The sequence below is a fragment of the Miniopterus natalensis genome, chromosome 9 (genome assembly GCF_054644295.1).
Source record: "Miniopterus natalensis isolate mMinNat1 chromosome 9, mMinNat1.hap1, whole genome shotgun sequence".
In the NCBI taxonomy this organism is placed as follows: domain Eukaryota; kingdom Metazoa; phylum Chordata; class Mammalia; order Chiroptera; family Miniopteridae; genus Miniopterus; species Miniopterus natalensis.
Window position 1 is genome coordinate 48,360,397 of NC_142089.1, and position 22,696 is coordinate 48,383,092.

At 39.6% G+C, this 22,696-nt stretch overlaps 1 pseudogene; it reads right to left on the reverse strand.

Moving 5' to 3' along the window:
• Window positions 1-4,571: 4,571 nt before the first annotated feature.
• LOC107540079 (E3 ubiquitin-protein ligase RNFT1 pseudogene) lies at window positions 4,572-17,239 on the reverse strand (annotated as a pseudogene).
• Between the last annotated feature and the right edge of the window lie 5,457 nt (window positions 17,240-22,696).

Here is a 22,696-nt window from a genome sequence, read left to right on the forward strand (position 1 = left end):
AGTTTTCACATTTGATAGAGAAGGAATGTACATAAATGCATATCAGAATTTCCTTCTGATACTCATATCTTCTTCTTTTTTTATTATTTAAGCTGGAAGTAAAATTGCTGGTAACTTTTTAAAATTAAGGTTTTTTAATTTTTTTTTGCTTGTCTTCAAATACATTTCATTAATCATAAGAAATGAATTAACAAAATATGGATAGTCACGTATGTGTCTAACGCAGTGTTTTGCTCTGAAATCTAGATATGTTAATACCTCCTCCAATCCTAAGATTCTATGACTTTATGATTTAATTAGCAAGAATGGTTAGGAAATTACTGGGTAACTTTTAACCCTGGGGTTAATGATTTTCATTCCTCTCTGACCACATCTCAGTTCTAATGAAACCTCTCCTTCTATATCTACTTTCTAGTGAACTGGCTCTGTGTCCACACAATTGGCTGTGCTTATTTTTTCAGATAGAACATTGGAGTTTGAAGGCTCTCAGGCACTTTTCTCAGATGTAATGGTCCTAGGCCAGAAATTTTGCTCTTGCTCAGGAGGCTTTGAGATGACAGCTTTATTTAAATGGTGTTTTATGTATATTGATTATGGAAGTTTTGGGTTTCTTCCCAGGAAAGTGCTATATTAAGTGAAAAGGGTTTTGAGTTGCTATATGTGTACCTGTGGGCGAGCGCTGTGGGTTTGAGGGAGTGTCTGACCTCTGATGGCATCAGAATTCCCGTCATGCTACAGAGAGTGAAGCTGACTCTGCATTTCTACTTGGAACTGAGATTGACAAAATTCTATGTGTGTATGTATTTCAAAAAAGATTTTTCAAGGTGAAAAGCAAAGCCCAAATATTTGAAGGTAGTAAAAAGAAAGATTTTAGAAGGAGAATTAGATATAAATCTTCTTTCTCCCCAATTAACCTAGAAAAGTTACTAGCTTTTTAGAAAAAACAACAAAAAACAGGCGGGTGCAGGGAAGATAGAGTGAGGATTCTTAAATAACTTTTTTTTTATATGTTCTATTGCCATACAGAAGAATGTAGGTTTTTTTTTTTTAAACACAAAAAAATCTAGTTTTTTAAAAATAAAAAATATGTTCTTATTGATTTTTTCTTTTTTCTTTTTAGAGAGAGAGAGAGAGGAGGGAGAAGGGGAGAGAGAGAAACACTGATTGGCTGCCTTCTGAATGCCCCCTACTGGGGATCTAGCCGGCAACCCTAGCACATGCCCCGAGGAATTGAACCAGCAACCTCTCCTCGCATGGGAGTGCTCTCAACCGACTGAGAGTCAGGGTAAAAATCTAGTTCTTTATTAAATTAGGGGTCTCTGCTAGTTAGAGCACTGAATGAACTTTGATTCCTGCTGTAAAATGGAATAAGAAAAGCACACAGAATTTTCCTGCTCTTAGAGCTCTGAAGTGGCTTTGCTAAATGATTTTCATTAAAGGAGGTGGCTAGAGGTAGTACTCTTTTACTTAAAACAAATATTTAACTCTTGCCACAGAAATGTAAACAGAGCAATGATCTGGGAACTTGTCTTCATGTAAACTCTACTTCTTTGATAATCCAAAGAGGCCTTGGAGTCAGTTCCAGTACCCAGTAATCCTGTAGCAAAGCCACCTCACATGCCTGGATATCACATGAGTTTGTCCTTTCTTCTGTTCCCTTCTTCTGGATTACTTTTCTCTGAATAGCCATTCTATTTTAAAGAACTTGCAGAGCACATGTCATGTAAGGCCTGTATTATACAGCGGCCTACATGGCATTTCACAGTTCTGCAGTGGACCCTGCTCAGTCTTTTCTCTCTGATGAAGCTGACAACTTGTGATCCTCTTGACATAAATCATAACAGGCCAGTGCTCTGAAAACAGTGGTCTGAATTCTTGTAGTATAAAGACTGATTTTTTAAAAAATATGTTAAGAGGAGCACACTTTCCTAAACATTTTTAATTTTTTCACCCTCACCTGAGGATATGTTTTTATTGATTTTGAGAGAGGAAGCAGGGAAGAGAGAGAGAGAGAGAGAGAGAGAAACATTGGTTGGCCGCCTTCTTTATACACCTGGACTGGGATAGAACCTGCAACCTAAGCATGTGCCCTGACCGGGGAGCGAACCTGCAACCTTTTGGTGTACGTGATGATGTTCCAACCAATTAAGCCACCTGGCCAGGGCTCGAGATTGATTTTTTTCAATGTAAAACTTTTATTTTTGCATGTTTCCACCAATAAAGGAAACACATAATGACAAAAACTTCTAACGATTCAAGAACACTTTTAAGTAAATTTATATAAGAAACTCATTTATTGCCCAAAGCCCCCAAGTCCCTTAAAGGCTGGACCCCTATTTCCAAGGCCTGTAACAGGTAATGTGCTGCTCATGTTTTCTTGAGTTCCCCCCATTTTAATTTCTCACGCTTCCTTTTACTTTCACTTTCTTGCTGTTTGGGATGAGCTCTGGGCCAAATGCAGAAGCTCAGCCCCTTAAACATTTCCCATTAAAGTTTTAACCATACACAGGATTTTGTGAATGTGATAATTTTCCTGAAGATCTGAGAGGTTCCATTCCTCACAACATAGCCTTATGCCGTCTTGCTTGCATCTCTCTCTCTTCTGCTCAGGGCCTTTCAAAGCCCAGGCTCCTGCCATACCTCCCCCCCCCCCCCCACTGCTCATGTGTCCCCCCAGTGAGTAGAGTCCTCTCACTCCCTCTGACAGCTCTTCCCAGGTGAGTGTGATCCTACTGGATCAGCCTGCCTGGCTTCCCCAACCTGTCTGTACATTATGTCACTTATCAGTAAAGCATCTATGTGTTTATGTCAAATGGGAATACGTACGTGTTAGGCATATTATTTGTATAATCCATAGAGAAGGCGTGTTATGTGTATGTATTTAAGGTCTCCTTATAATAATGACAGTGGCCGAGGGGCCCCAGAACCCAACAGGTTGGGAAGTACTTCTGCAAAAATCTCTCTGCTATCCATAAACTATGGAGATATTATCTATTGATTTATTTATATTTTCATTTTTATCTGCCTTTGTCTCTTAAAAAAATCTAAAGTTTTCCCCTTTAAAAAAACTTGCACTTATTTCTATTTACCCTAAATTTGTTCCCACTTCAACTTTAAGCATATATCTCCTGTATTATATTCCAGATTTTAGTGAACACATTCAGTATTCTTCAATATTTTATTGACAGTGATCTTTTCACTTTTGGCTTTGACCATTCCATACTGAATAATGATTATTTGTCCCCATGTTTTAGCTTCTGGTTCCCTTACATCACCAATATGGGGACATTACAGATAATCAATACTTCCTCCCCACCCACCTGCTAATGGTATAGCCCTGGTGTCAATACCATTTGCTAATGTATTGATATTAGAAAGGGAGGCAACTGCCCATTTTCTCCTCACTGGCTTGTTTAAGAGAAAATGTTGATATGACATTTTCAAATTTAACTAACTTTCTTTTATAAAAATTGTTTTTCAGTAAAGAAAATGTTCAGAAATTGGATTTCAATTTCTTCTAATCAGTAAGCTAAAATATTGGCTCATGTGACAGTCTTAATTTTTGTGATACAACTAGGCACTATTTTTACTTTCCCTGTTCATCATCACGGAATCCTCTTACAAAAGTGCCCTCCTCCCATGAGAAAGCATCATACATTACCCAACAGTTAAGCTCTGAACCAAAGAGTGCAATGACTTCTGGCATGTGCAGAGTCAGCATCCCAGGGAGTGGGTTTTGGATTTAAAATGCTAACATGCAGAAAATACTTATTGAACATCCACAGTGTACATACAAGGTGCTATGTCTGGTACTGGAAATATAATAAGGAGTAGAAATATTCCTGGTCCTCAGGGGAATCACAATTTAGAGCAGAGATTAGACAAGACCAGCAAGTCAGAAAACAGCTCTGCTGCAAAGCAGAGTGGTAGCTTCCTGAGTGACAGAGAGAGCTGGTGGACCTCAGAGAAGGTAGGGAACCCGCTCCACTGGAATTAGGAAAGATGTCACAGGAGTAATCTTAGCAGTACCTAATATAGTTGCTGTTTTTGGTAACATTAACAAGAAGACACATTTACAACTTTATACTGCAATTATCTGTCAAATAGTGTAGAAAAATATTCACATAGCCCTGCTGGGCGTGGCTCAGCGGTTTAGCATCGACCTAGGATCCAGGAGATCGCGGTTCGATTCCCCGTCAGCGCACATGCCCGGGTTGCAGGCTCAATCCCCAGTCGGGGGTGTGCAGGAAGCAGCTGATCAATGACTCTCATCATTGATGTTTCTACCTCTCTCCCTCTCCCTTCCTCTCTCTGAAATCAATAAAGATATGTATTAAAAAAAAATTCACATATATATTAGGTTGACTATTACATATTTTTAAAAACACTGTGTTCTTTTACTCATTTAATTAAAAAAATTGAAATACACACTTAAATGTTATTCTAGTATTCAAAAATGTTTGGAAAACTTTTTCTTCATTTTTGGCACTGATGTCTATCCTAATGCCTTTAGTAATAGTCATTGTAACCCAATGAAATTAATGTTTTGTGGTCTTGTTTATAGGACTGAATTATATTTGAAGGTGTAATGAAGTAGCCCCATCTTTCCCTGTGTTGATATGGTCTGAAACCAGTTCTGCACAGTGGACATGTTTTTTCTCTGTAAAACCATAAGGTAATACACTCTTTGGAAAATATAAGCTTACAGATGGGAAGAAAAATCTTCTGAAATTCAGCTTGACATATTGAACAAGTATTCACTTGAACAAGTCCCTCTATAATACGATTGGGCAAAAATATTCACAGAACCTGTCTGAAAGTTCTCAGATATCGTAAAATCCAAAAGCTTTAAAATGAGGTAGAACAAAGCCAGTTATATCCCAAGAATCTATCTAGTTATATCACCAAACTCCCCATAGCTAATAAGGTAATGAAACCAAACTGATATGGGGACAAAATTCAGTAATACTGACATAATTCTTTGAAGAACTTATAGCAGTAACTCTTGGATTTAAAAGGCACTATGAAAGAAGGCACCAATAAAATAAACCATTTTGAGCCTATGAAAAGAAATTTCAGAATGAAGTCTAATTCCAAAAATCCAAAGTACTTCCCAGAAGCTTGAATGATCCAAAGTAAGATTTAAAATGATTAAGCTATAATAAAGTGACAGAGTGAAAGACAGCAGAAGGTCCTGCCAATAATACCAGTAACCAAGCATACCTTTCTCTTAGAAAAGTCTGGTTTATAATGTTTTTTTTCAATACATAGAAATTGTTAGAAGCCCAATTCCAAGAGGATTTCCATGTAGTTCTTGAGCTTAGATTTTTCAGCACATGTTTTGGGCATAGAGTTTATCTGGATATGAACATCTCCAGAAGAAGGCAAGGCCCTTCTCCCATCCATGTTGGTGCATAGCTCTTGTAACAGTTTTCTAGTTGGGCCTCTAATTTCTGGCTCTTCAATTTCTGCTTATAAAGTAACTGGTTATTTCCTGAGCTCATCTCTTGTAATACTTTGCCTGAAGTACAAAGTGAAAGTGAGCCCACAGCTATTCTCTGGCCAACAATCATTTCCCCCAGAGCTACAGACTCAGTAGACATGTGGCCTGATTTTCCCGTTACCTCAGACAGCAGTTCTACCAAATATTTTGCCCCTCTATAATTTAGGTGTCCATCTTTACAGCTCTGCTATAGATTCTGTTATAATGAGTCTTGAAATCAAAGGGTGCAAGTCTTCCAACTTTGTTTTTTGTTAAAGCTCTTTGGATGAATTTTAGATTCATCTTTTCAATTGCTACAAAAAACTCCTTGCTGGGATAAAAAACTGAAGCTGAAGAATTAGGGGGTCTAGGATGAGAGTTGGCAAATCAGAGCAGTTACTGTGGACAAGTGAGAACTTGAGGGGGACCTGCTGCGAGGAACCGCAAAGGGGCTGGTGTGGAAGTCTACGGGAGGCTGTGACCTGGTCCTAGCTCTTGCTTGTGAGTTTGCTGTCAGGCATCTGGTGGTGGGTTGCTGCTGGCCAGCAGGCTGGGCAGGGGGGAAAAAGAGCTGGAAGAGGCACAGGAGGGTACAAAGTGGGGAAGAGCAAGGCCTATACTATTTTTCTTAATCATTTTTAATGGAAATTTTTTTGTAGAGCTTTCAACTTATTTCCACAAACATCATTTTCTTGGTGACTTAGTCTCCTCCTTATAGAGAATATATTTTATTGTTCTGTGCAATGGTGATTTTCCTGGAGCACTTTAAACCACATAGTCCTGAAGAGCAACTCCTGGTTGTACTTTCAAGGTCATGTGTGTGTGTTTTAGATTGTTGGCCTACTTCCCCTGCTGGAAACTGTTCCCCTTGACATTCTGTGAGCTCTGGTTGGGACCCTGCTATATCGAATTAGCATTTGGTTGAGAATGGCTCTGATTAGCATCAAGATTCAGCATCTTGTGGCAGACACATTTCTGCCACTGTGAGGCCATTTCCATGTTTGTGGCTGGGTTTTGGTCACTCTGGTTATAGTGGTCAGCAATCAGACTTAGGGTTGAATGGGCTATTCTTATACTTTGCAAAAAGGTATCTATTTACCTTTTTGATAATCAAATTAATATTCACATTTTCCTTACAAACAGGCTTCCTTACATATTAATGATCACTTATGTTATAATTTTAAGACCTGTGGTTAAATGAATGAAGTCAATTTTTTAATCTTGTTCACAATAAAATGTTTATGAATTCAGGATCTGTTCCTGAGGCTATCAAACTGAAAATCACAGCTATTTCTAAGAGGATTCCAAGGGGACAATTGAATGATCATGAATTCATCCATTTAATAACTCTATTCAACTAAAGAAATTAATTCTTTTATTGGTTTTCTATTACCTAAAGTATAAAGTGCAATTGCTTTAGCATTTTATCAGTTACTTTGGTTGCCTAAAAGCACCCAAAACAGTGGTTTAAAATTTAAAAAGTTTCATTATGTTTTATGATTTATGGATCAGTGGGCAGCTCTTTTGTTTGGGTTGGCTTGGATAGAGTTAGATGGTCTAGGCTGGCCTCACTCAAGTGTCTGGGATGGCTGAGGCCTCTCTCTAAAAGGTTTTTCATCTCCCTGGGGACTAACCTGGGTGTGTTACATGGTGGCAGAGGATTTCTAACAGCAAAAGAGGGCAAACCTCATAGTACCTGTATTTTTCAGGCCTCTGCCTGTGTCACATTTACCAATGTCCCATTAGCCAAAGCAAATCACATTGGCTCCAGTGCATGGGTACAGAAAGGCCTGATTCATGGGGGTCATTACTGCAATGATCTATCACAGCATGCTCCAAATTATCATTCTACCCTGCAATGCCCAAGCTGCAGCTGAGATGCTCTGGGATGCCACGGTGAATTCACAGGGGGTGTTGTGGGATGCTTCTTAAATTTTGAGGGAAACATAATTATACTCTTGACTGTTGGACACCATGCAAACTACTAGCTTGATATAGGTCACAGCATCAACGTTACAGTGATACATCCCTCTTGGTGCTGTTGTACGTTTGTAAAGCTGGATTTTTGGTGGTTGCTGTGATAAAAAGCAAGTACTGCATGAAAATCATTGTGGAACAGGAAGTGAGGGTGGTGGTGTCCAATTTGATTCCAAGATTGCAAAAGTTGTGCAGGGCCCAACAGTTACACACGTGCCATTCTTAAGTAAATGTGCTTTAAGGATGAAATAAAATAATATTAAAAATTTATGTGTATTACTTTTCAAATGTATTTAAGTTATTAGGACATATAAACTTACAAAGTTGTTTGGACCTAACTACTTAATAAATGGAAGTAATAAGTATTTCCTTTGGTCTAGAGGTACTATGAAAAAATTAAAAAGACACTAAGGTTGCTGTGAACCAGAAAAGGTTGGGAAACGCTGTTCTAACCTCATTTTCTATGCAGATAAAAGAAGAAAGTCAAGAAGGAAAGCTAGTTTGGGGGAAAGGTACATGAATTCAATTTTGGACATGGTGAGTTTGAGGACCTAGTGGGATTCAGGTAGGAGGTTTGGAGTAGAGCTAATTCCAACCCTGAAGAGTCAAGTGCAGGCTCCCTTTCTTACTGCTTTAGACATTGCATACACTCAAGAATTAATTGTAAAAGGAAAAGGTAGGGTTGCTGAAAGGGAAGGAAACCTAAAAACCAAAACTCAAAAACAACCTGCAAAACAAATGTTCTTGGCTTAATACTTTTTGCAAATGTTAAATGGGTGAATTTTAATTTCCTTCTTATGTCATATTTTATTGAAAAGGGCAGACGTCTGAAGGGGAGTCATGAGGTTTAGTATTCTAGAGAAAGAGAAGAACTTTTTACCTCTTAGCCAGGTGTTGTGGAGATAGAAGATTTGCTAAATTACTTTATTTTCCATTTCACACATTACTAGCTGAGCCCAGGAAACTCAGGTCATAGAGGGCGTCCCCACGTATAGAGAAGACACTCTTGTACACAGTTTAGGCTTAAAAAGATCAGCATTAAGAGGCAGGACATTTGGCCAAGGAGATTGTTGAAAAGAATAGGAAGAGAAGATAGTGATTTGTGTCTTATAATGTCTCCCATGGCTTGGAAAGGAGTCATGTTACAAAAATGAGAGTAATAGTAAGCAAAGAGGGGAGATCAACCATTACCAAGTTGGGGAGCCCTGGAAAGCTCATCTCTTGTCCTTTCACCTGTACCAGCTTGGGTGTATGACCACAGCAATTTGGCCATGAACCAAGGACAGAAAGAGATCTTATGGTTTTGTTTTCCTAAACTGCTCCTAATTCCCATGTTTTATGGACAGTGTGACAATAGCCAGTGGGCCTTCCATGTCACCATCTGCCCACCCTGCCCTGACCAGGTAGGATGAACTGTCAGGCCAGTAGACTGGGTGAGGGGAGTAGTCATTCCACAGTCTGCTACCAACAGAGCTGGGGTGAGGCTGAGCCATGCAGAGGTGTTACTTGCTTCCCAAACAAGCAGGAAGCCCCCAGTGAATAATGGTTATTGTCCTGAACCTATATTAACTTCCCAATGCATGCCAGTGACCCCCACAAGGCCAGGAGACCATTCTCTCAGTGTCATTAGGACCCATCAACACCTCGCTCCTCAGCTATCTAGATGCCACCTTAGGGAGAGAAGCAGCTGATTGAGGGCCAGCATTGGCTACATAATTTTCTGGCCCCAGTGCAAAATGAAAATATAAGCCCCTTGTTCAAAAATGAAGAATTTAAAAATTCTGACAGAAGAGCATTAAACCAAGTGTGGGCCCTTTTAAATGCAAAGGCACAGGTCTCACACCCATAAAGCCAGCACTGCTGAGAGCCTGAATAGTTTTTTCTCCTAGAGATTCTCAACATTGCCCAAAGGGATTGTTTAAATGATCAGATTGGATTAAATTTAAACTGCATTGGACATATAGTTAATTCTTTTCCCATTAACCAGTAAATGGGAGCCTGGGAGAAATGCCAGATTAGTTTATGGACAATTAAGACATCACTGAGTTGAGTGTGAGTTAAATTTGTGGTCCTGCTGTAAATACATCATTTTTTCCCTTTTATAGAAGATCTGGTGATCAGAGAGGCTGAGGGATCCCTCAAGGTCACCCAGGTTGTTAATGGTGAAATTGAGGTTTAAACCCAGGTATGACTCCAAACTCAGATATGTTTCTATTCTTCTGAGGCAGATGATAGTCAAAGATAAGTCTGAAAAATTGAATTTTAAAGAGATTTATTTTAAACTGTGCTTGTCCCCTAGAGGGCGTTTTTGAAAACTGGGGAATGTTTGGTTGTTTGAAAGGACGCTTCCCAAACAAGCCTATTGAATTCCGTTTTAGGACAGTAGTTGGGATCAGTAAAGAGCAGATTTCTTTTTGCAAGAAAACCCTTGAGTTATTGACTTTCCCTGAAGGGCTTGTTGGCTCTGAGGGGAATATTGCTGGGCCTGGTGTGAAAGAGTTATTAAATCTTTCAAGAGACAATATTCTGTGTGTGAGGAGTCAAGTTACCTGACCGAATTTACCCAAGGAATCAGGCTTTTCAGGTGACCTCTTTTTTTTTCTTCTTTTTTCAAAGTTAAGTTTTGTCCTCTTGGTTGAGCAAAGTTGTGTTTTTCATTTGAAGGACCAACCTTGGCAGGAAAAAAAGAGAAAAACTCTTTTGAATTAGGTTTTTCTTTTTTTCCTTTTAGGAAAATATCCCTTGGGAAGTAAAATAACTGTGTGAGACATTCACATGGCAACTCAAAGGCTCCTTGTTACTGTTAAAAGGAGGCTGGAATGAGGCAAAATGTCCCAATTTGCTGACTTTCTTTATATAACTACAGGACCTCCCTTTTGTGGGAGGAAGTGTATTACTGCCTATTATAACAATGTTATTTTTGCCAGTGAATCATATAAAAATTGTTGTAAAGGTAAAAATACCATAGTTTATTTTGGGTTTGAATCTTATCTTCCAACCAGGGGCTGGTCCAACCCTGGAATGGCAGCTCTGTTTGATTTGACTATCCCAGCTTCTCAAAGAGAGCGAGTTCTTTGTTCTAGGCACTTAGGGTCACTCCCTGTCGTGATGTCTATTATTGTCATTAGGGGAAAACCGTCATCTGCCTCCTTTGGGCCCTTTTTCTTCTTGAAACCTCTCCTTCATCTCTGTCTTACCCACTGGGACAAGTGCTTCTCCAGGGACTTGCCTCTAAGTTTGTTCAGTCACAAGCTTGGGCTTTAGATTTTGAGATTGGGCTTGTTGAAGTCTGCACCCCAGGTGGACCCATCTTGGTCCAGACAAATTAGTGACCGATAGGAAATGACCGACTTAGTGGATTTTCATTTTAATGACGAAAGCACCTGCAACATTTGAAGCACTGTGCTAAACTCTGTGGATACACTGGTGACCAAGACAGACAAAGTGGGGAGACAGACCATAAGCAAATACATACAAGGCAAACAAGATACCTTCATGGGGTATGAATACTTTGAAGACAATAAAACCAAATTGCTACTTTAATTGGAGGGACCTAATCACCCTGAGCTGTGTGGCTTATTTAAAGATCTGGAGGGAAAACACAGGAGGTACAGTAAGTAGCAAACAGAATAGCAAATATAGATAAAGTCCTGTAGATGTAGGTCTAGTCAGGTTATCTATTTTTTCTTGAGTGAGCTTTGGCAGTGTGACTTTCAAAGAATTTGCCCATTTTATTTATAGGTGTAGAATTGATAATATTCTTTTACTATCTGTAGGGTCTATAATGATATATCCTCTTTCATTCCTGACATTTTGTAATTTGTGTCTTCTTTTCTTTTTTTAAAACTATGTTTTTATTGATTTTTAGAGAGAGAAGAAGGGAGAGGGATAGATAGAAACATCATTGATTGGCTGCCTCCTGCACACCCCCTACTGGGAGTCGAGCCCACAACCCTGGCATGTGCCCTGACTGGGAATCAAACCATGACCCCTTGGTTCCTGGGTTGATGCTTAACCACTGGGCCACACCAGCCGGGCTGTATCATCTTTTCTTGATCAATCTGGTTGAGAGTTTATAAATATTATTGATCTTAAGAATCAGCCTTTTGTTTCATTGTTTTTTTTCTATTGCCTTTTGTTCCCAAATTTTATTGATTTATGCTGTTACCCTTATTCTTTCATTCTTTCTGCTTGCTTTGGGTTTACTTTGCTCAATTTTTCTTAGTTTCTCAAGGGAGAAACTTAGATAATTAATTTGAGAATTTTCCTATTTTTTAACATAAGCATTTAATGCTCCAAATTTTCTTCCAAATTCTGTGTTAGCTGCATCCCACAAATTTGATATGCTGTGTTTTCATTCTCGTTCAGAACTTTTGATCGAAAGCCAGACATATGGAAATAAGCATACTTACTCTTTTGCTAGAACTTTATTGTTGGGACTTGAATTAATCACAAGCTTTCACACTTTCTCCCAATCTCTCTGTCTGACAGATAGGGAGAAGGAGCTGTCAGGGCTTTATTCTTTTTCTTCCTCATTAGTGTTTCTTCTTAATCTCTCTAGGTCGTTCCTTCTCTTCTCCCTGACCTCTTTAGGTTAGTGAGCTCTCTTAGTGGTCAATTTTCTTCTCTTTTCTATCTATACCCACCCTTGGAGATCTTATCCAGTCATGTCATCTCTATGGCAATGGCACCCCCATTCTTATCTTTAGCCCAGATCTCTCCCAGGTTATGTCTAAAGGTGAACTCCTAGTGTTCCTTCATAAATTTGCTCCAGCCTCAGCCACCTTCTCAGTTGATGGCTACTTCGTCCTTCTAGTTGGTCAGGCTAAAACTTTGGAAACAACTTTAACTTTCTTTTTTAATACTCTGCATCCAACCCATAAGCAAATCCTGTTGGCTCTACCTCCAAAATACATCCAAAATCTGACCCCTACTAACTGATTCTACTGCTACATTGTGGTCCAAAACACCATCATCTTTCCCCTGGATCACCATAATAGTTTCCAAATTGGTCTTTCTATGTCTGACTATCCACTCTACAGTCATTCTCAACACAGTAGTCAGAATAATCCTTTCAAAATTAAAGTTATATATGTCACACCTCTGTTCAAAAGTTTTTGAAGAGTCCTCATTTTACTCAGAGTAAAAACCAAAGGTTCCCAAATGCCTACAAGGTCTTGCATAATCTAGACCCTTGTGACTTCTCTGACCTTGTCACCAACTGCTTTCCCCTTTGCATACCCCACTCCAGCCATGTTGGCCTTCTTGATAGATCTCTGACTTGCCAGGTATGCGCCTACTTTAGGGCTTCTGCTCTAGCTGTACCCAGTGTCTGGAATGCCTTTCTCTTGACACCAGCTTAGCTCTCTTCTACACGTCCTTCAAGCCTTTGCTTAAATCTCACCTTTTCAGTGAGGCCTATCCTGACCACTCAGTCTTAATATTGCAACCTGCTCCTTACCTCTACCATTGGCATTCCATTCCCTTTCCTCTGCTCCATTTTTTCTTCATAATGCCATTGATCTTCTAATATACCATATAATTTACTTAGATGTTATATTTATTGTTTCTGACCTGTCTTTCTGTACTAGAATTGAAACTTCAAAAGGATAGGAAATTGCTTTTTCACTTGTATCTTTGGTCTTGAGTGTTTGGCACATAGGGAGGTACTCAATAAATTTTATAGAATGTATGATTCACCCATTGAAGATGAGCATGTTGCTGATCTAATCAAATCAGGGCCCTTCTAGCAGGAAAGAAGGAAGAATAGTTGTTGGGTGGGCAGTTGACAATACCTAACATGGATTCTAAGGTGTCCAGCTACACACTGGGGAAAATTGGATTGTCCAGTGAGGATAATTCCTCATTGGATTATGCGGAATTATTTGAGCCCTTTCCCAAATCTGGTATGCAAATTAAACAGGAGTTACATTTTATTTCCTGAACTTATTTTATTAACAAGAAGAAATGTAGGTTGTCTTATGGATTGTATGAAAGAGTGGTGGCATTGAAATGGTTTGTCTTGCAGAGATGCCTTTTTACTAGGGATGGAGTGATGTAGGGAATATGTATGAAGGCACATGGTTCCTGGCACATAGGAAACACTCAGCAAATATCTGCTGAATTTTGCCCAGGGCTGTTTTTACCTTTAAAAGTAATCAGGAACATACTGAATATATCAGAGAATCTCACTGTTGGAAAGGATTGGAGTGATGTATATGTTCTTCAGTGTACTTCACAGGTGAGAAAAAAATGAGTTGAGCACAAAAATGAGCACAGGTGAGCTGAAATCTGTCTTCTTTTAAATTTTATCCTTTGGCACGCCAGAAAAAATCTGTTCAATTTTATACATGAGTTCCTTTCAAATATTTGAAGGCAGCCACGTGTTTCGCAGAGTAAGCATCCTTGGTTTCTTACCTAGCTTAGTTCCAAGAATCTTTACTATCTTGGTCACCTTGGATGAAATACAGTTTCACAGTGTAGTTTTAGAAAGTTGCCAGCCCAAGTGGTTCACAGTGCTCCTAATCAAGTCTGATGAAAAGAAATGCTCTTAATGAGGCATTATGCAGAATGCTGAATGTATGAGCAAGGGCTCTTGGTCATGAATCACAAGATCTAGTTTACATCAGCTCACCAAAATGAATAAATACATGAATACATAAGTAACTAAGTAAATAGGTAAGTAGGTAAGTAAGTAAGGGGAAGAAGTATATTGACTAACGAAAAAGTCAGAGGTAGGGCTGACGATCCAGGGCCTCGAATATTGTCTGAGCTCTATTTTCATTGCTTAGCTCTGCTTTCCTTTGTGTTTTCTTCACTCCCAGGTAGGATTTCTCCAAATATTTCTTCTTAGAAGCTCCAGGTTTATGTCTTACCAAATTGGCAGCTCCAGTCAGTGCTAAGTACAGAATTCTGGAGAAAAGCCAGCATTTAATGGACGAGAAGGACACTTTGCTGATCTTCCCGAATGTAAATTCTGTCATAAAGGAAATGACTTTGGAGTAGTATGACTTGCTATATGTAACTGTATCCACATTGGCTCTTAGTGACAGTGGCTTCCTCTTGAATGTGCTCACAATGCTTCTTTATTTCGTGTCTTCCAGGATTCGTTCCGGAGTTGACATCGGATTCGTGATTTGAAAGCTGTAGAATCTATCCTTTGCACATTTGGGAAATTAAGATATTGTTTCCCCTGCCTTTTATCTTTTGACCCTTTTCCAGTTCATACTGATTCTTCAGGGATCCGTGATAATTCAACAAACATTTACTGAATGCCACATAATATCACTTTCCTCATTCATAATGGCAAGTTCTTGTCCTCTGAAACAGGGATTCACTTAGGCTGAGAAAATTGAATCCCTTTAAATCAACTATATTCCCACCAACCGTGCATAAGTGTTCCCTTTTCTCCATATACTGAAGTGTAAGCTCCTTAAGAGCAGAGGCAGTGTCTAATTTATCACTGCATTCTCACCGTCTACTATAACGACTGGTACTCAACATCTATTCTCAGATCTATGGAAGGAATGAGCGTGTATCTATCGTCTGCCCCCAAGTGATCCTACTACTGTTTTTTTCTGCCTCAAACACAGCTCAACAAAGTTTACTTCATTGTCCTCAGCCTTTCTTAGTTTCTTTATAATTATATGCCATTCTTATTTTTTATGACTTTATACTATAAATTTCACCTCAGGAGATGGTTATTTTGGGACTGCTTTGCCACCTAAAAAAAACTAAAGAGGTTGGCATTTAGAAGAAGACTTTTGAGAAAACTTTGGCCCTGATCCACTTATTCGAAGTGTGCTAGAGTATGTCTGAGCAGAACTTGTCAAATTGTTATGGTTCTTATGTCCTTTTAAAGTGCTATTCTATGCTGATTTGTAGTTTCTAGGCAACGTTAGCTGGTGTGGCTCTGTAGGTTGAGGGTAGTGCTGTGCACTGAAGGGAATGGGGGTGCATATGGGAGGTGGCCGATTGATGTTTTTCTCACATTAATGTTTTTCTCTCTCCCTGCCTTCCCCTCTCTCTAAAATCAAGAAAAACAAATATTTAAAAAAATTGGTGAAATGACCTATAGGATAAACCTTAGCCTAAATTTGTGCTTAGTAGGCATAAGTAGCCTCTGATTCTAAATACCTTAGGCATAGCCTAAAGGGAGTTAAAATAACAATTTGACAAATAACTATGGGTATTGAGGAATGTTATCCATTTATAAATGTTTTCTTAATTTTAATAACTAGCCCAAATTAACTCATATTATTTGTAGTGTACTTAGCACACGGTCTGGCACAAAATGAGTTCAATAAATACTCACCATGGTTATTGTTGTTAAAGTATTTTCCTTTGCATCTTTCTCCTCTAGGTCTCTCTCTGTCATGATTTGCTGATACCATATTGTATGCAAATGCCAGTTACTAAGAAGACCTGTGAAAGGATGGTGGAGTTGTGTTTTATGTTTCATGAGCTAAGTTCCCTAGTTAAAGGCTGGTGTCACTGTTGCTCTAGATAGTGTTGCAGCCACTTCCCTTTACAAGCTCTTACTGCCTCCATCCAAACCCGGCCCTATTTCTTTCTCAGGGCCAATTGGTGGCTGTAGCTCCCTCAAGTGCTTACAGCCTAAGCCTCCCTGCTTCACTAGGGATTACAAACAACTATCACAGTAATAACAGCTGATATGTGTTGACTGCTTTCTCTGGGCTGGACTGTGTAGTACTTAACATCTATTTTGTCAATTAATTAACACACACATTTATGCGGTAGAAGTCCGTTTGTGAGTTCCTGCGAAGGTAATGGTACTGCCATTCCCAAGCATTTTGGTCAAGTCTTGTTTAAGTGTTCTGTTCATGTCACAGCCTTGCTGCTGGGTGTCAGCATACAGATACAACTTGTCTATTGTCAAAATGGGGTGGGGTGTGTGTGTGGGGATGAGCATCAGCTCCCAGAGGCCAGAGTGGAGTTGATACGACGCTAAACAAGCAATACAAACTTAGCTATAAGACAAACTGTTATTTTACATACCAATATCAAAGAATAAAATACTGACAATTAAAAAAAAGAAACACAGGGAAAAGTGTATTAATTTTCTGTTGTTGTAAGAAATTACCATCAAGTTAGCAGCTTAAAACAATACAAATTTATCATCTTATGGTTTTGTAGAAGTCTAATGTGGATTTCACTAGGCTAAAATCAAGGTGTATAGAAAAAGAGCAAAGTGAACTTTTTGGACACCTTTGACAATCCAATAAAGAGCCACTCTCTGGACATTTGGATAAGGACTCCATCTGGATGCCAATATGATTGAGACCTTCACCCCGTGTGGGCTATGAGAACTCAGAGCTCAGACCACCCAACACTGGAAGCCCTGCTGGACTTCCACTCCACTGGATGCCACTATAGCTGCCTGGCTTGAGATCAATGTCCAGCTCTCCACCTCTGGATGCCTCCGGTGACTGGGACTTTGCACCAGAAGTTCACTCTGCTCATTTCTATCGCATAAGCTCCCCCTCTCTGTAATCTGCATGTGACTCTATCAGCTTATTGGGAAGGTCTCCCTTAATAAACCTGGCATTGTGGATAGACACAAACATGTGTGAGTGACTCCTTTCAGGGCTGCCCCCTTGCTCACAACACACGTGTCAGCAGGACTGCTTTCTCTCCTGGAGGCTCTAGGAGAGAATCAGTTTCCTTAACTTTTCGAGCTTCTAGGGACCACTGGCATTCCTTGGCTTGTGACCCCCTTCCATCTTCAAAACCAGTAATGTTAGGACGAGTCATCCTCATTCTGCTATCTCTCTGGCTCCTTCCCTTCTGCATCCCTCTTTCCTTGTGATTATATTGGACCCACCCAGATAATCTAGGAAAATCTCCCCATTTCAATGTCTGCTAGTTAGCAATCTTAATCCCATCTACAACTTCAATTGTCCTGTCATGTATCCTAACATATTTGGAATTAGAATGTGGTCATTTTGAAAGTTCATTATTCTGCATCCCACAAGAAGTTAAAGCCTTCTTAAGGCCTTGTGGAATAGCCACTTCTCTCCCATCTCAGGAGATTCTTATAGGATCAACATTGGTGATCTTCAGTATTCTTATAATAAAGAATGCAGACCTTTTTGAGTGCCTATGTGCAAATGCCACAGAAACCACAGCAAAATTTTACTTACATTACCTTTTTAAATTTCCACCACAATCTTACAATGTAGTTATTAAGCACATTGTACATATGAGCATATATAAGCTCAGGGATATATAAGTTTAGGGAGGTTAAGGAGTGGATCCAGGTTCACTCAGCTACTCTGTTTGTTTTCTTTGCTATGTAATAAATCACCACAAACTTAGCAGCTTAAAATAGTACCCATTTATTAGCTTACAGTTCTGTAGGTCAGAATCCTGGTCATGGTGAGGCTGGGTTCTCTGTTCATTTTCTTACAAGGCTGAAATCTGGGTGTTGACCAGGATGTTTTTCTTTTTCTTTCTTTTTTCCTGGAGGCTCTGGGGAAGAATCTGCTTACAAGCTCATTCTTGTTGTTGGCCAAGTTCAATTCCCTGGGTTGTAGGACTGAAGTCACTGTGTTTTTGCTAAGTTGTCAGCTGAGGCCACTGCACTCCTTGCCACATGGCTTCCTCCATCTTCAAAGCCAGTAATAGAGACTCTCCCCTGTGTTGAATCCCTCTCATGGCTTTAAATCTCTTTTGCCAGGAAAAGCCCCATCACTTTTAAGGGTTTATCTGATTAGGTCAAGCCCACTGAGGCTCTGCTTAAGGTCAACTATTGCATATAATATAAACTAATTAAGGGAGTAATATCCCTTCATATTCACAAGTCAAGGGGAGGGGATTTTATAAGAGCATGAGTCACTGGGCATATGTTAGAACTCTGCTTACCTCAAAGGGGTAAAGCCAGGCTCGAATCCATGCATAATGGATTCCAAGGCCTGTGCTCTTTTTACTAGGCCAGTTTGCATGCAGAGACAAAGATCCATGTTTCTTCCAACATCAGGTGAAAGGGAAGCAGCTGGCATCATGCTCAGAGAGCTGTTCAGGGCCCTAAGTGCTGCTGAAGGCCATGTGTATTGTTCCACCGGCTGGCTCTCCTAGTTGGTGTGGGGCAGCCTCTGTGCCCATAGCTCCTAAGGCTCTTGCCAGATCTCCTCCTTCCACTTCTCTAAGTCCTGGGCCAGGAATGAGTGTGTTCTTTGATAAATTTTCTTCCACACAGCTGCTGCACTGTTCTTAGAGACAGATGCTGGTTTCAGTTAGACTTTATATGCTCTAGTTTTTCCCACAGGTTCCTGTTTGTGTTCAGGTTCTGTGGTGTCCTGCTCTCCTGTGATTTATGTGCAGCTTTCCCCACCCTCATCTGCCAGATCACCTGACCCATAGTGACCTCAGACTGGCTACCAGACACAGAGGTGGCTGCTTTCATTTCTTTCTTCACCAGCTCCAGTTTTCATGGTCTCTGGTTAGTGACTTTTCTCTGACCCTTTATTCTTCCCTTTCCAGGCTTTCACTTTAGTAACTTTCCCTCCAGTTGTGTAAGGTTTAACCTCTACAGAGTTGCCAGTCATTGGGATTTGCCTTCCCTGCTTGGCCCCTGTCTAGTAGAAGATCTCTAAGCCTTGTATATGCTGTTTCCTCCACCTGGGATGCCGTTATTCGCTTTCTTTGTTGCTTTAATTCATTCTCAGGGATGAGCTCAAATATTACCTCTTATGAATGTGTCCCTGATCGTTTGTCCCTGAACACTGTTGCTCCTTCCTCTGAGATGCCACAGAACTCAGGAACTTCTGCTGTTTTATGATAGTTTTATCAGTGTCATTGTCTCTCTGGAGCTGAACACATTAGGTTCATGAAAAGTACCTAAAGTTTGTAGGATGCATAGTAATAAGGTTGGTTGGTCCCAGCATTTTGGAGTAAACAAGGATGCATATACAGGTTTACAGGCTTTTATTATTTTAATTTTTCTATAATTTCTTGACGTGTACTAAATAAACACAGTATGTAGACACCTTCCTACTCCTGATATGGAATACTTCCATCACTCCCAGCAGTTCTCTCCTGACATGTTGTGGTCGATACACCACTGACACCAGTGCCTAGCAGTCACTAATGTGTTTTCTCTCACTGTAGTTTTGTCTAGTCTAGCAGGTCAGGGAGACTGACAAGATTATGAAACTCATACTGTGACCAATAAAGTTTTTTTTTCTCTGTGCCAGAGTCTCATGTCTCCTACCTGTAAATGTGAAACTGTGACAGGTTAACTTAATAGCTAGATTTACAGAATTTTACTTACTTGTTCAGGGATTTGTAGGTAATACATATTACCTCTTGGCTTTACCGCCTAGTTGGGGTTAGAAACAATAGCTTCACTGTGCAGGTGTGATGAGTGCTCTGGAGTAGAGGTTCATGGTCCTCTCCAGACCTGAAACACAGGGACTTGGCTGAGTTAGTTGATCGGGGAACCTTCCCTGAGGTAGTGAAGCTTGAGCTGAAATCTGAGGGGTAAAAGGAAGAATTAGACAGGTGAAGAAGAATGTGCTGGCCCAGGGAATAGCACAGGTGAAGGATCTGTGGTGGGAGGGAACCCACAGTGCCTGGGTGGCTGTGAGGCCAGTGTGGTTGGACTGTAGGGAGAGCACGTGTGAGAGGCAGACTGGCATGGCATGTTGGGGCCAGACAATAGAACCTGCAGAGAACATTCCAGCTGTGGAGAGTGGATTGAGGGTGCAGCATGGTGTAGGTAGACCAGTACTCTCCAGCCAGAAGAGGCTGGTGCCATGGTGGAAATGGAGGAGATGGAGTGGAGTGAGTGGATTCAAGAGACATTTAGGAGAAAAAGCTCAAGAGTCGGTGACAGATTGGGTGGAGGTGCAACAGTTTCGTGAAATCCTCTTGTGAGTGAATCAGATGGTTCTAAAACAGCAAATTGAAATAAAATGTGGCAGAGGTGGTTGCACAATCTAAACTAAACTATACATAAAATTTCCTTTGAAGATGTCTTTGGAAAAGAATGAATAGGATATGTATAGGCATTGAGTTTTTTTGATATAGCTGCAAAATTAATTTTAAAAATACTTTAAACCTTAGCTTCAGAGTACGTGATGCACCACTTTAAAAAGTCCCATGTGAATTAAAGTCACTTATTATTATCAGAATTATTAAGATTTTATCAAATAATATAATTTATATGAGTGGGGAAAATGAATTGAAGTGAGACTTTTGAAACTACATGATTTAAATAAAATCCACTTTGATTGAAACTCACTGTGCAGGGTGATAAGAGATGGTTTGTTCAGTCAGTCATGACGCAATGGAAAAGGTGTGTCTGAGGATAGTGTTTTTTAAAAAGAGAACTTACTTGGTAAAAGATATAGGGATATTATGAATTTTGATTCCCTTAGTAAAACATACAATTTTTTTTTAAAAAATCCTTATCTGAGGATATTTTTTCCATTGCTTTTCAGAGAGAGTGGGAGAGAGAGAGAAAGATAGAAACATTGATGTGAAAGAGACACATCAATTGGTTGCCTCCCACACATGCCCCAAGAGGGCTTGGGGATCGAGCCTGCAACCGAATTATGTGCCCTTGGTCTAAATCAAACCGGGACCCTTCAGTCCACAGGCTGGCGCTCTAACCACTGAATCAAACCGGCTAGGGCACAAAACATATACTTTTGATTTAGTTGTGACTTTATTCACCTGGTAGAACTGCACTTGACATGAAGTAATTCTAACACTGGATCAAGAGATTTATTCAAAATATAAAATATAGAGTCGTTTTCTTTATAAAATAATTCACAACAGCTTTGAAAACAAGTGGGGGACGTCTGTAATACTGTGAACATTAAATATATATTTAAAAAAATAAAATAGGCAATTTACAAAAACAAATATTTAACACACATTTCAGGAACATTTCTGTAATGTCATCCTCATGGCTTTAGATACCATCAATATGCCAGTGACTACTAAATTCAGATTTTGAGCTTAGATGACTCCTTTTAACATGACACTGGTATATCCTACTTTGCAAATGTTTTTGAGCTCCTAACTTTTGGATACTATGCCAGATCTTGGATAAACAGTAATGAACAAAATAGCAAGGTTTCTATCCTCAGGGGTTAGTGTAGGAAAGAGTTAGCAGATAAACTCACATAGGAACATATCTTTCCAAAGAGTGGTCAGTGTTTTGACGGAAGGGAGATGGGCGAGGCAAGAAAGACTAGTGTAGGAGATGACTTCGCATTTACTGGGCAGGAAAGGCCTCTCAAGGAGGCAACACTCTTAGGCTGGACCTGAAAAATGAGTGAGGGATGTGCTGGGGAGACTGAAGCAGAGGGAGTGGAGGCTTTGACATGGGAAAAAGCTGGCATGTTTGAGGGACCAAAAGGTCATTGTGGCTGGAATGCCTAAGTGGACTTTTTTTTTTTTAATGCTGGTAATAAATCAAGACAGTCAGATAGTTGGGGAGGGGTGTTGAGGAGAGGAGGCAAATCAGAGATGACTTGAAGCTAGATTAAGGAGCCCAGATTTATATATTAAAACTCTGGCTCTTTCTAAAACATCAGTCTTCCTTCCCACCATGTACATTTTGTCTGTACTATTATCTGTCACTTGATCAAGGAAATAGTTAAACACTTGAAGATTATCTGAAAGTGAAAATGCCTTCTCCAATTAATCTTGCTCAGTCATCTGATTGTAGGAGAACATTTTGTGTTGTACAGTTATGTGTGTGCTAGAAACTTCTGGCCTGGGTTATTTAATATGCACGACAATTAATGAGACAGTTTGTGTGCTTGAAAAAGCAGAGTGGAAAACTATTACAATTTTATAATTAACTCTCAGTTCTCGTGTAATGTTCTCTTTGTTCAAATAGTGTCTTTTTTCAGAAAAAGTCAGAGATTCTTATTTATAAAAGCAAGTCTGATTTTCCTAATTATTTTAAATAGTGCTATGATTCATTAACATGTTACACCATCATTAATTCAATTCATCTAGACTTAGCATATTTTGCATTGCTATGTCTATCTTAACTGTAATCAAATTCCTTTGACCAAAGGATTTTTCCCCTTTATTTACTAAGCCTTAGCTTTTTCTTAGTCTAAATGTCTTCTATTTTGCAGATACATTTTTCATTGTTTCAAGAGTATTAGATATCCTTGATAGAGCCCAATTTTTAAGGCCACTATGGTATGACTTAGTGGTATAGTGGAAAGAGCATTGACATTGATGTTGAAG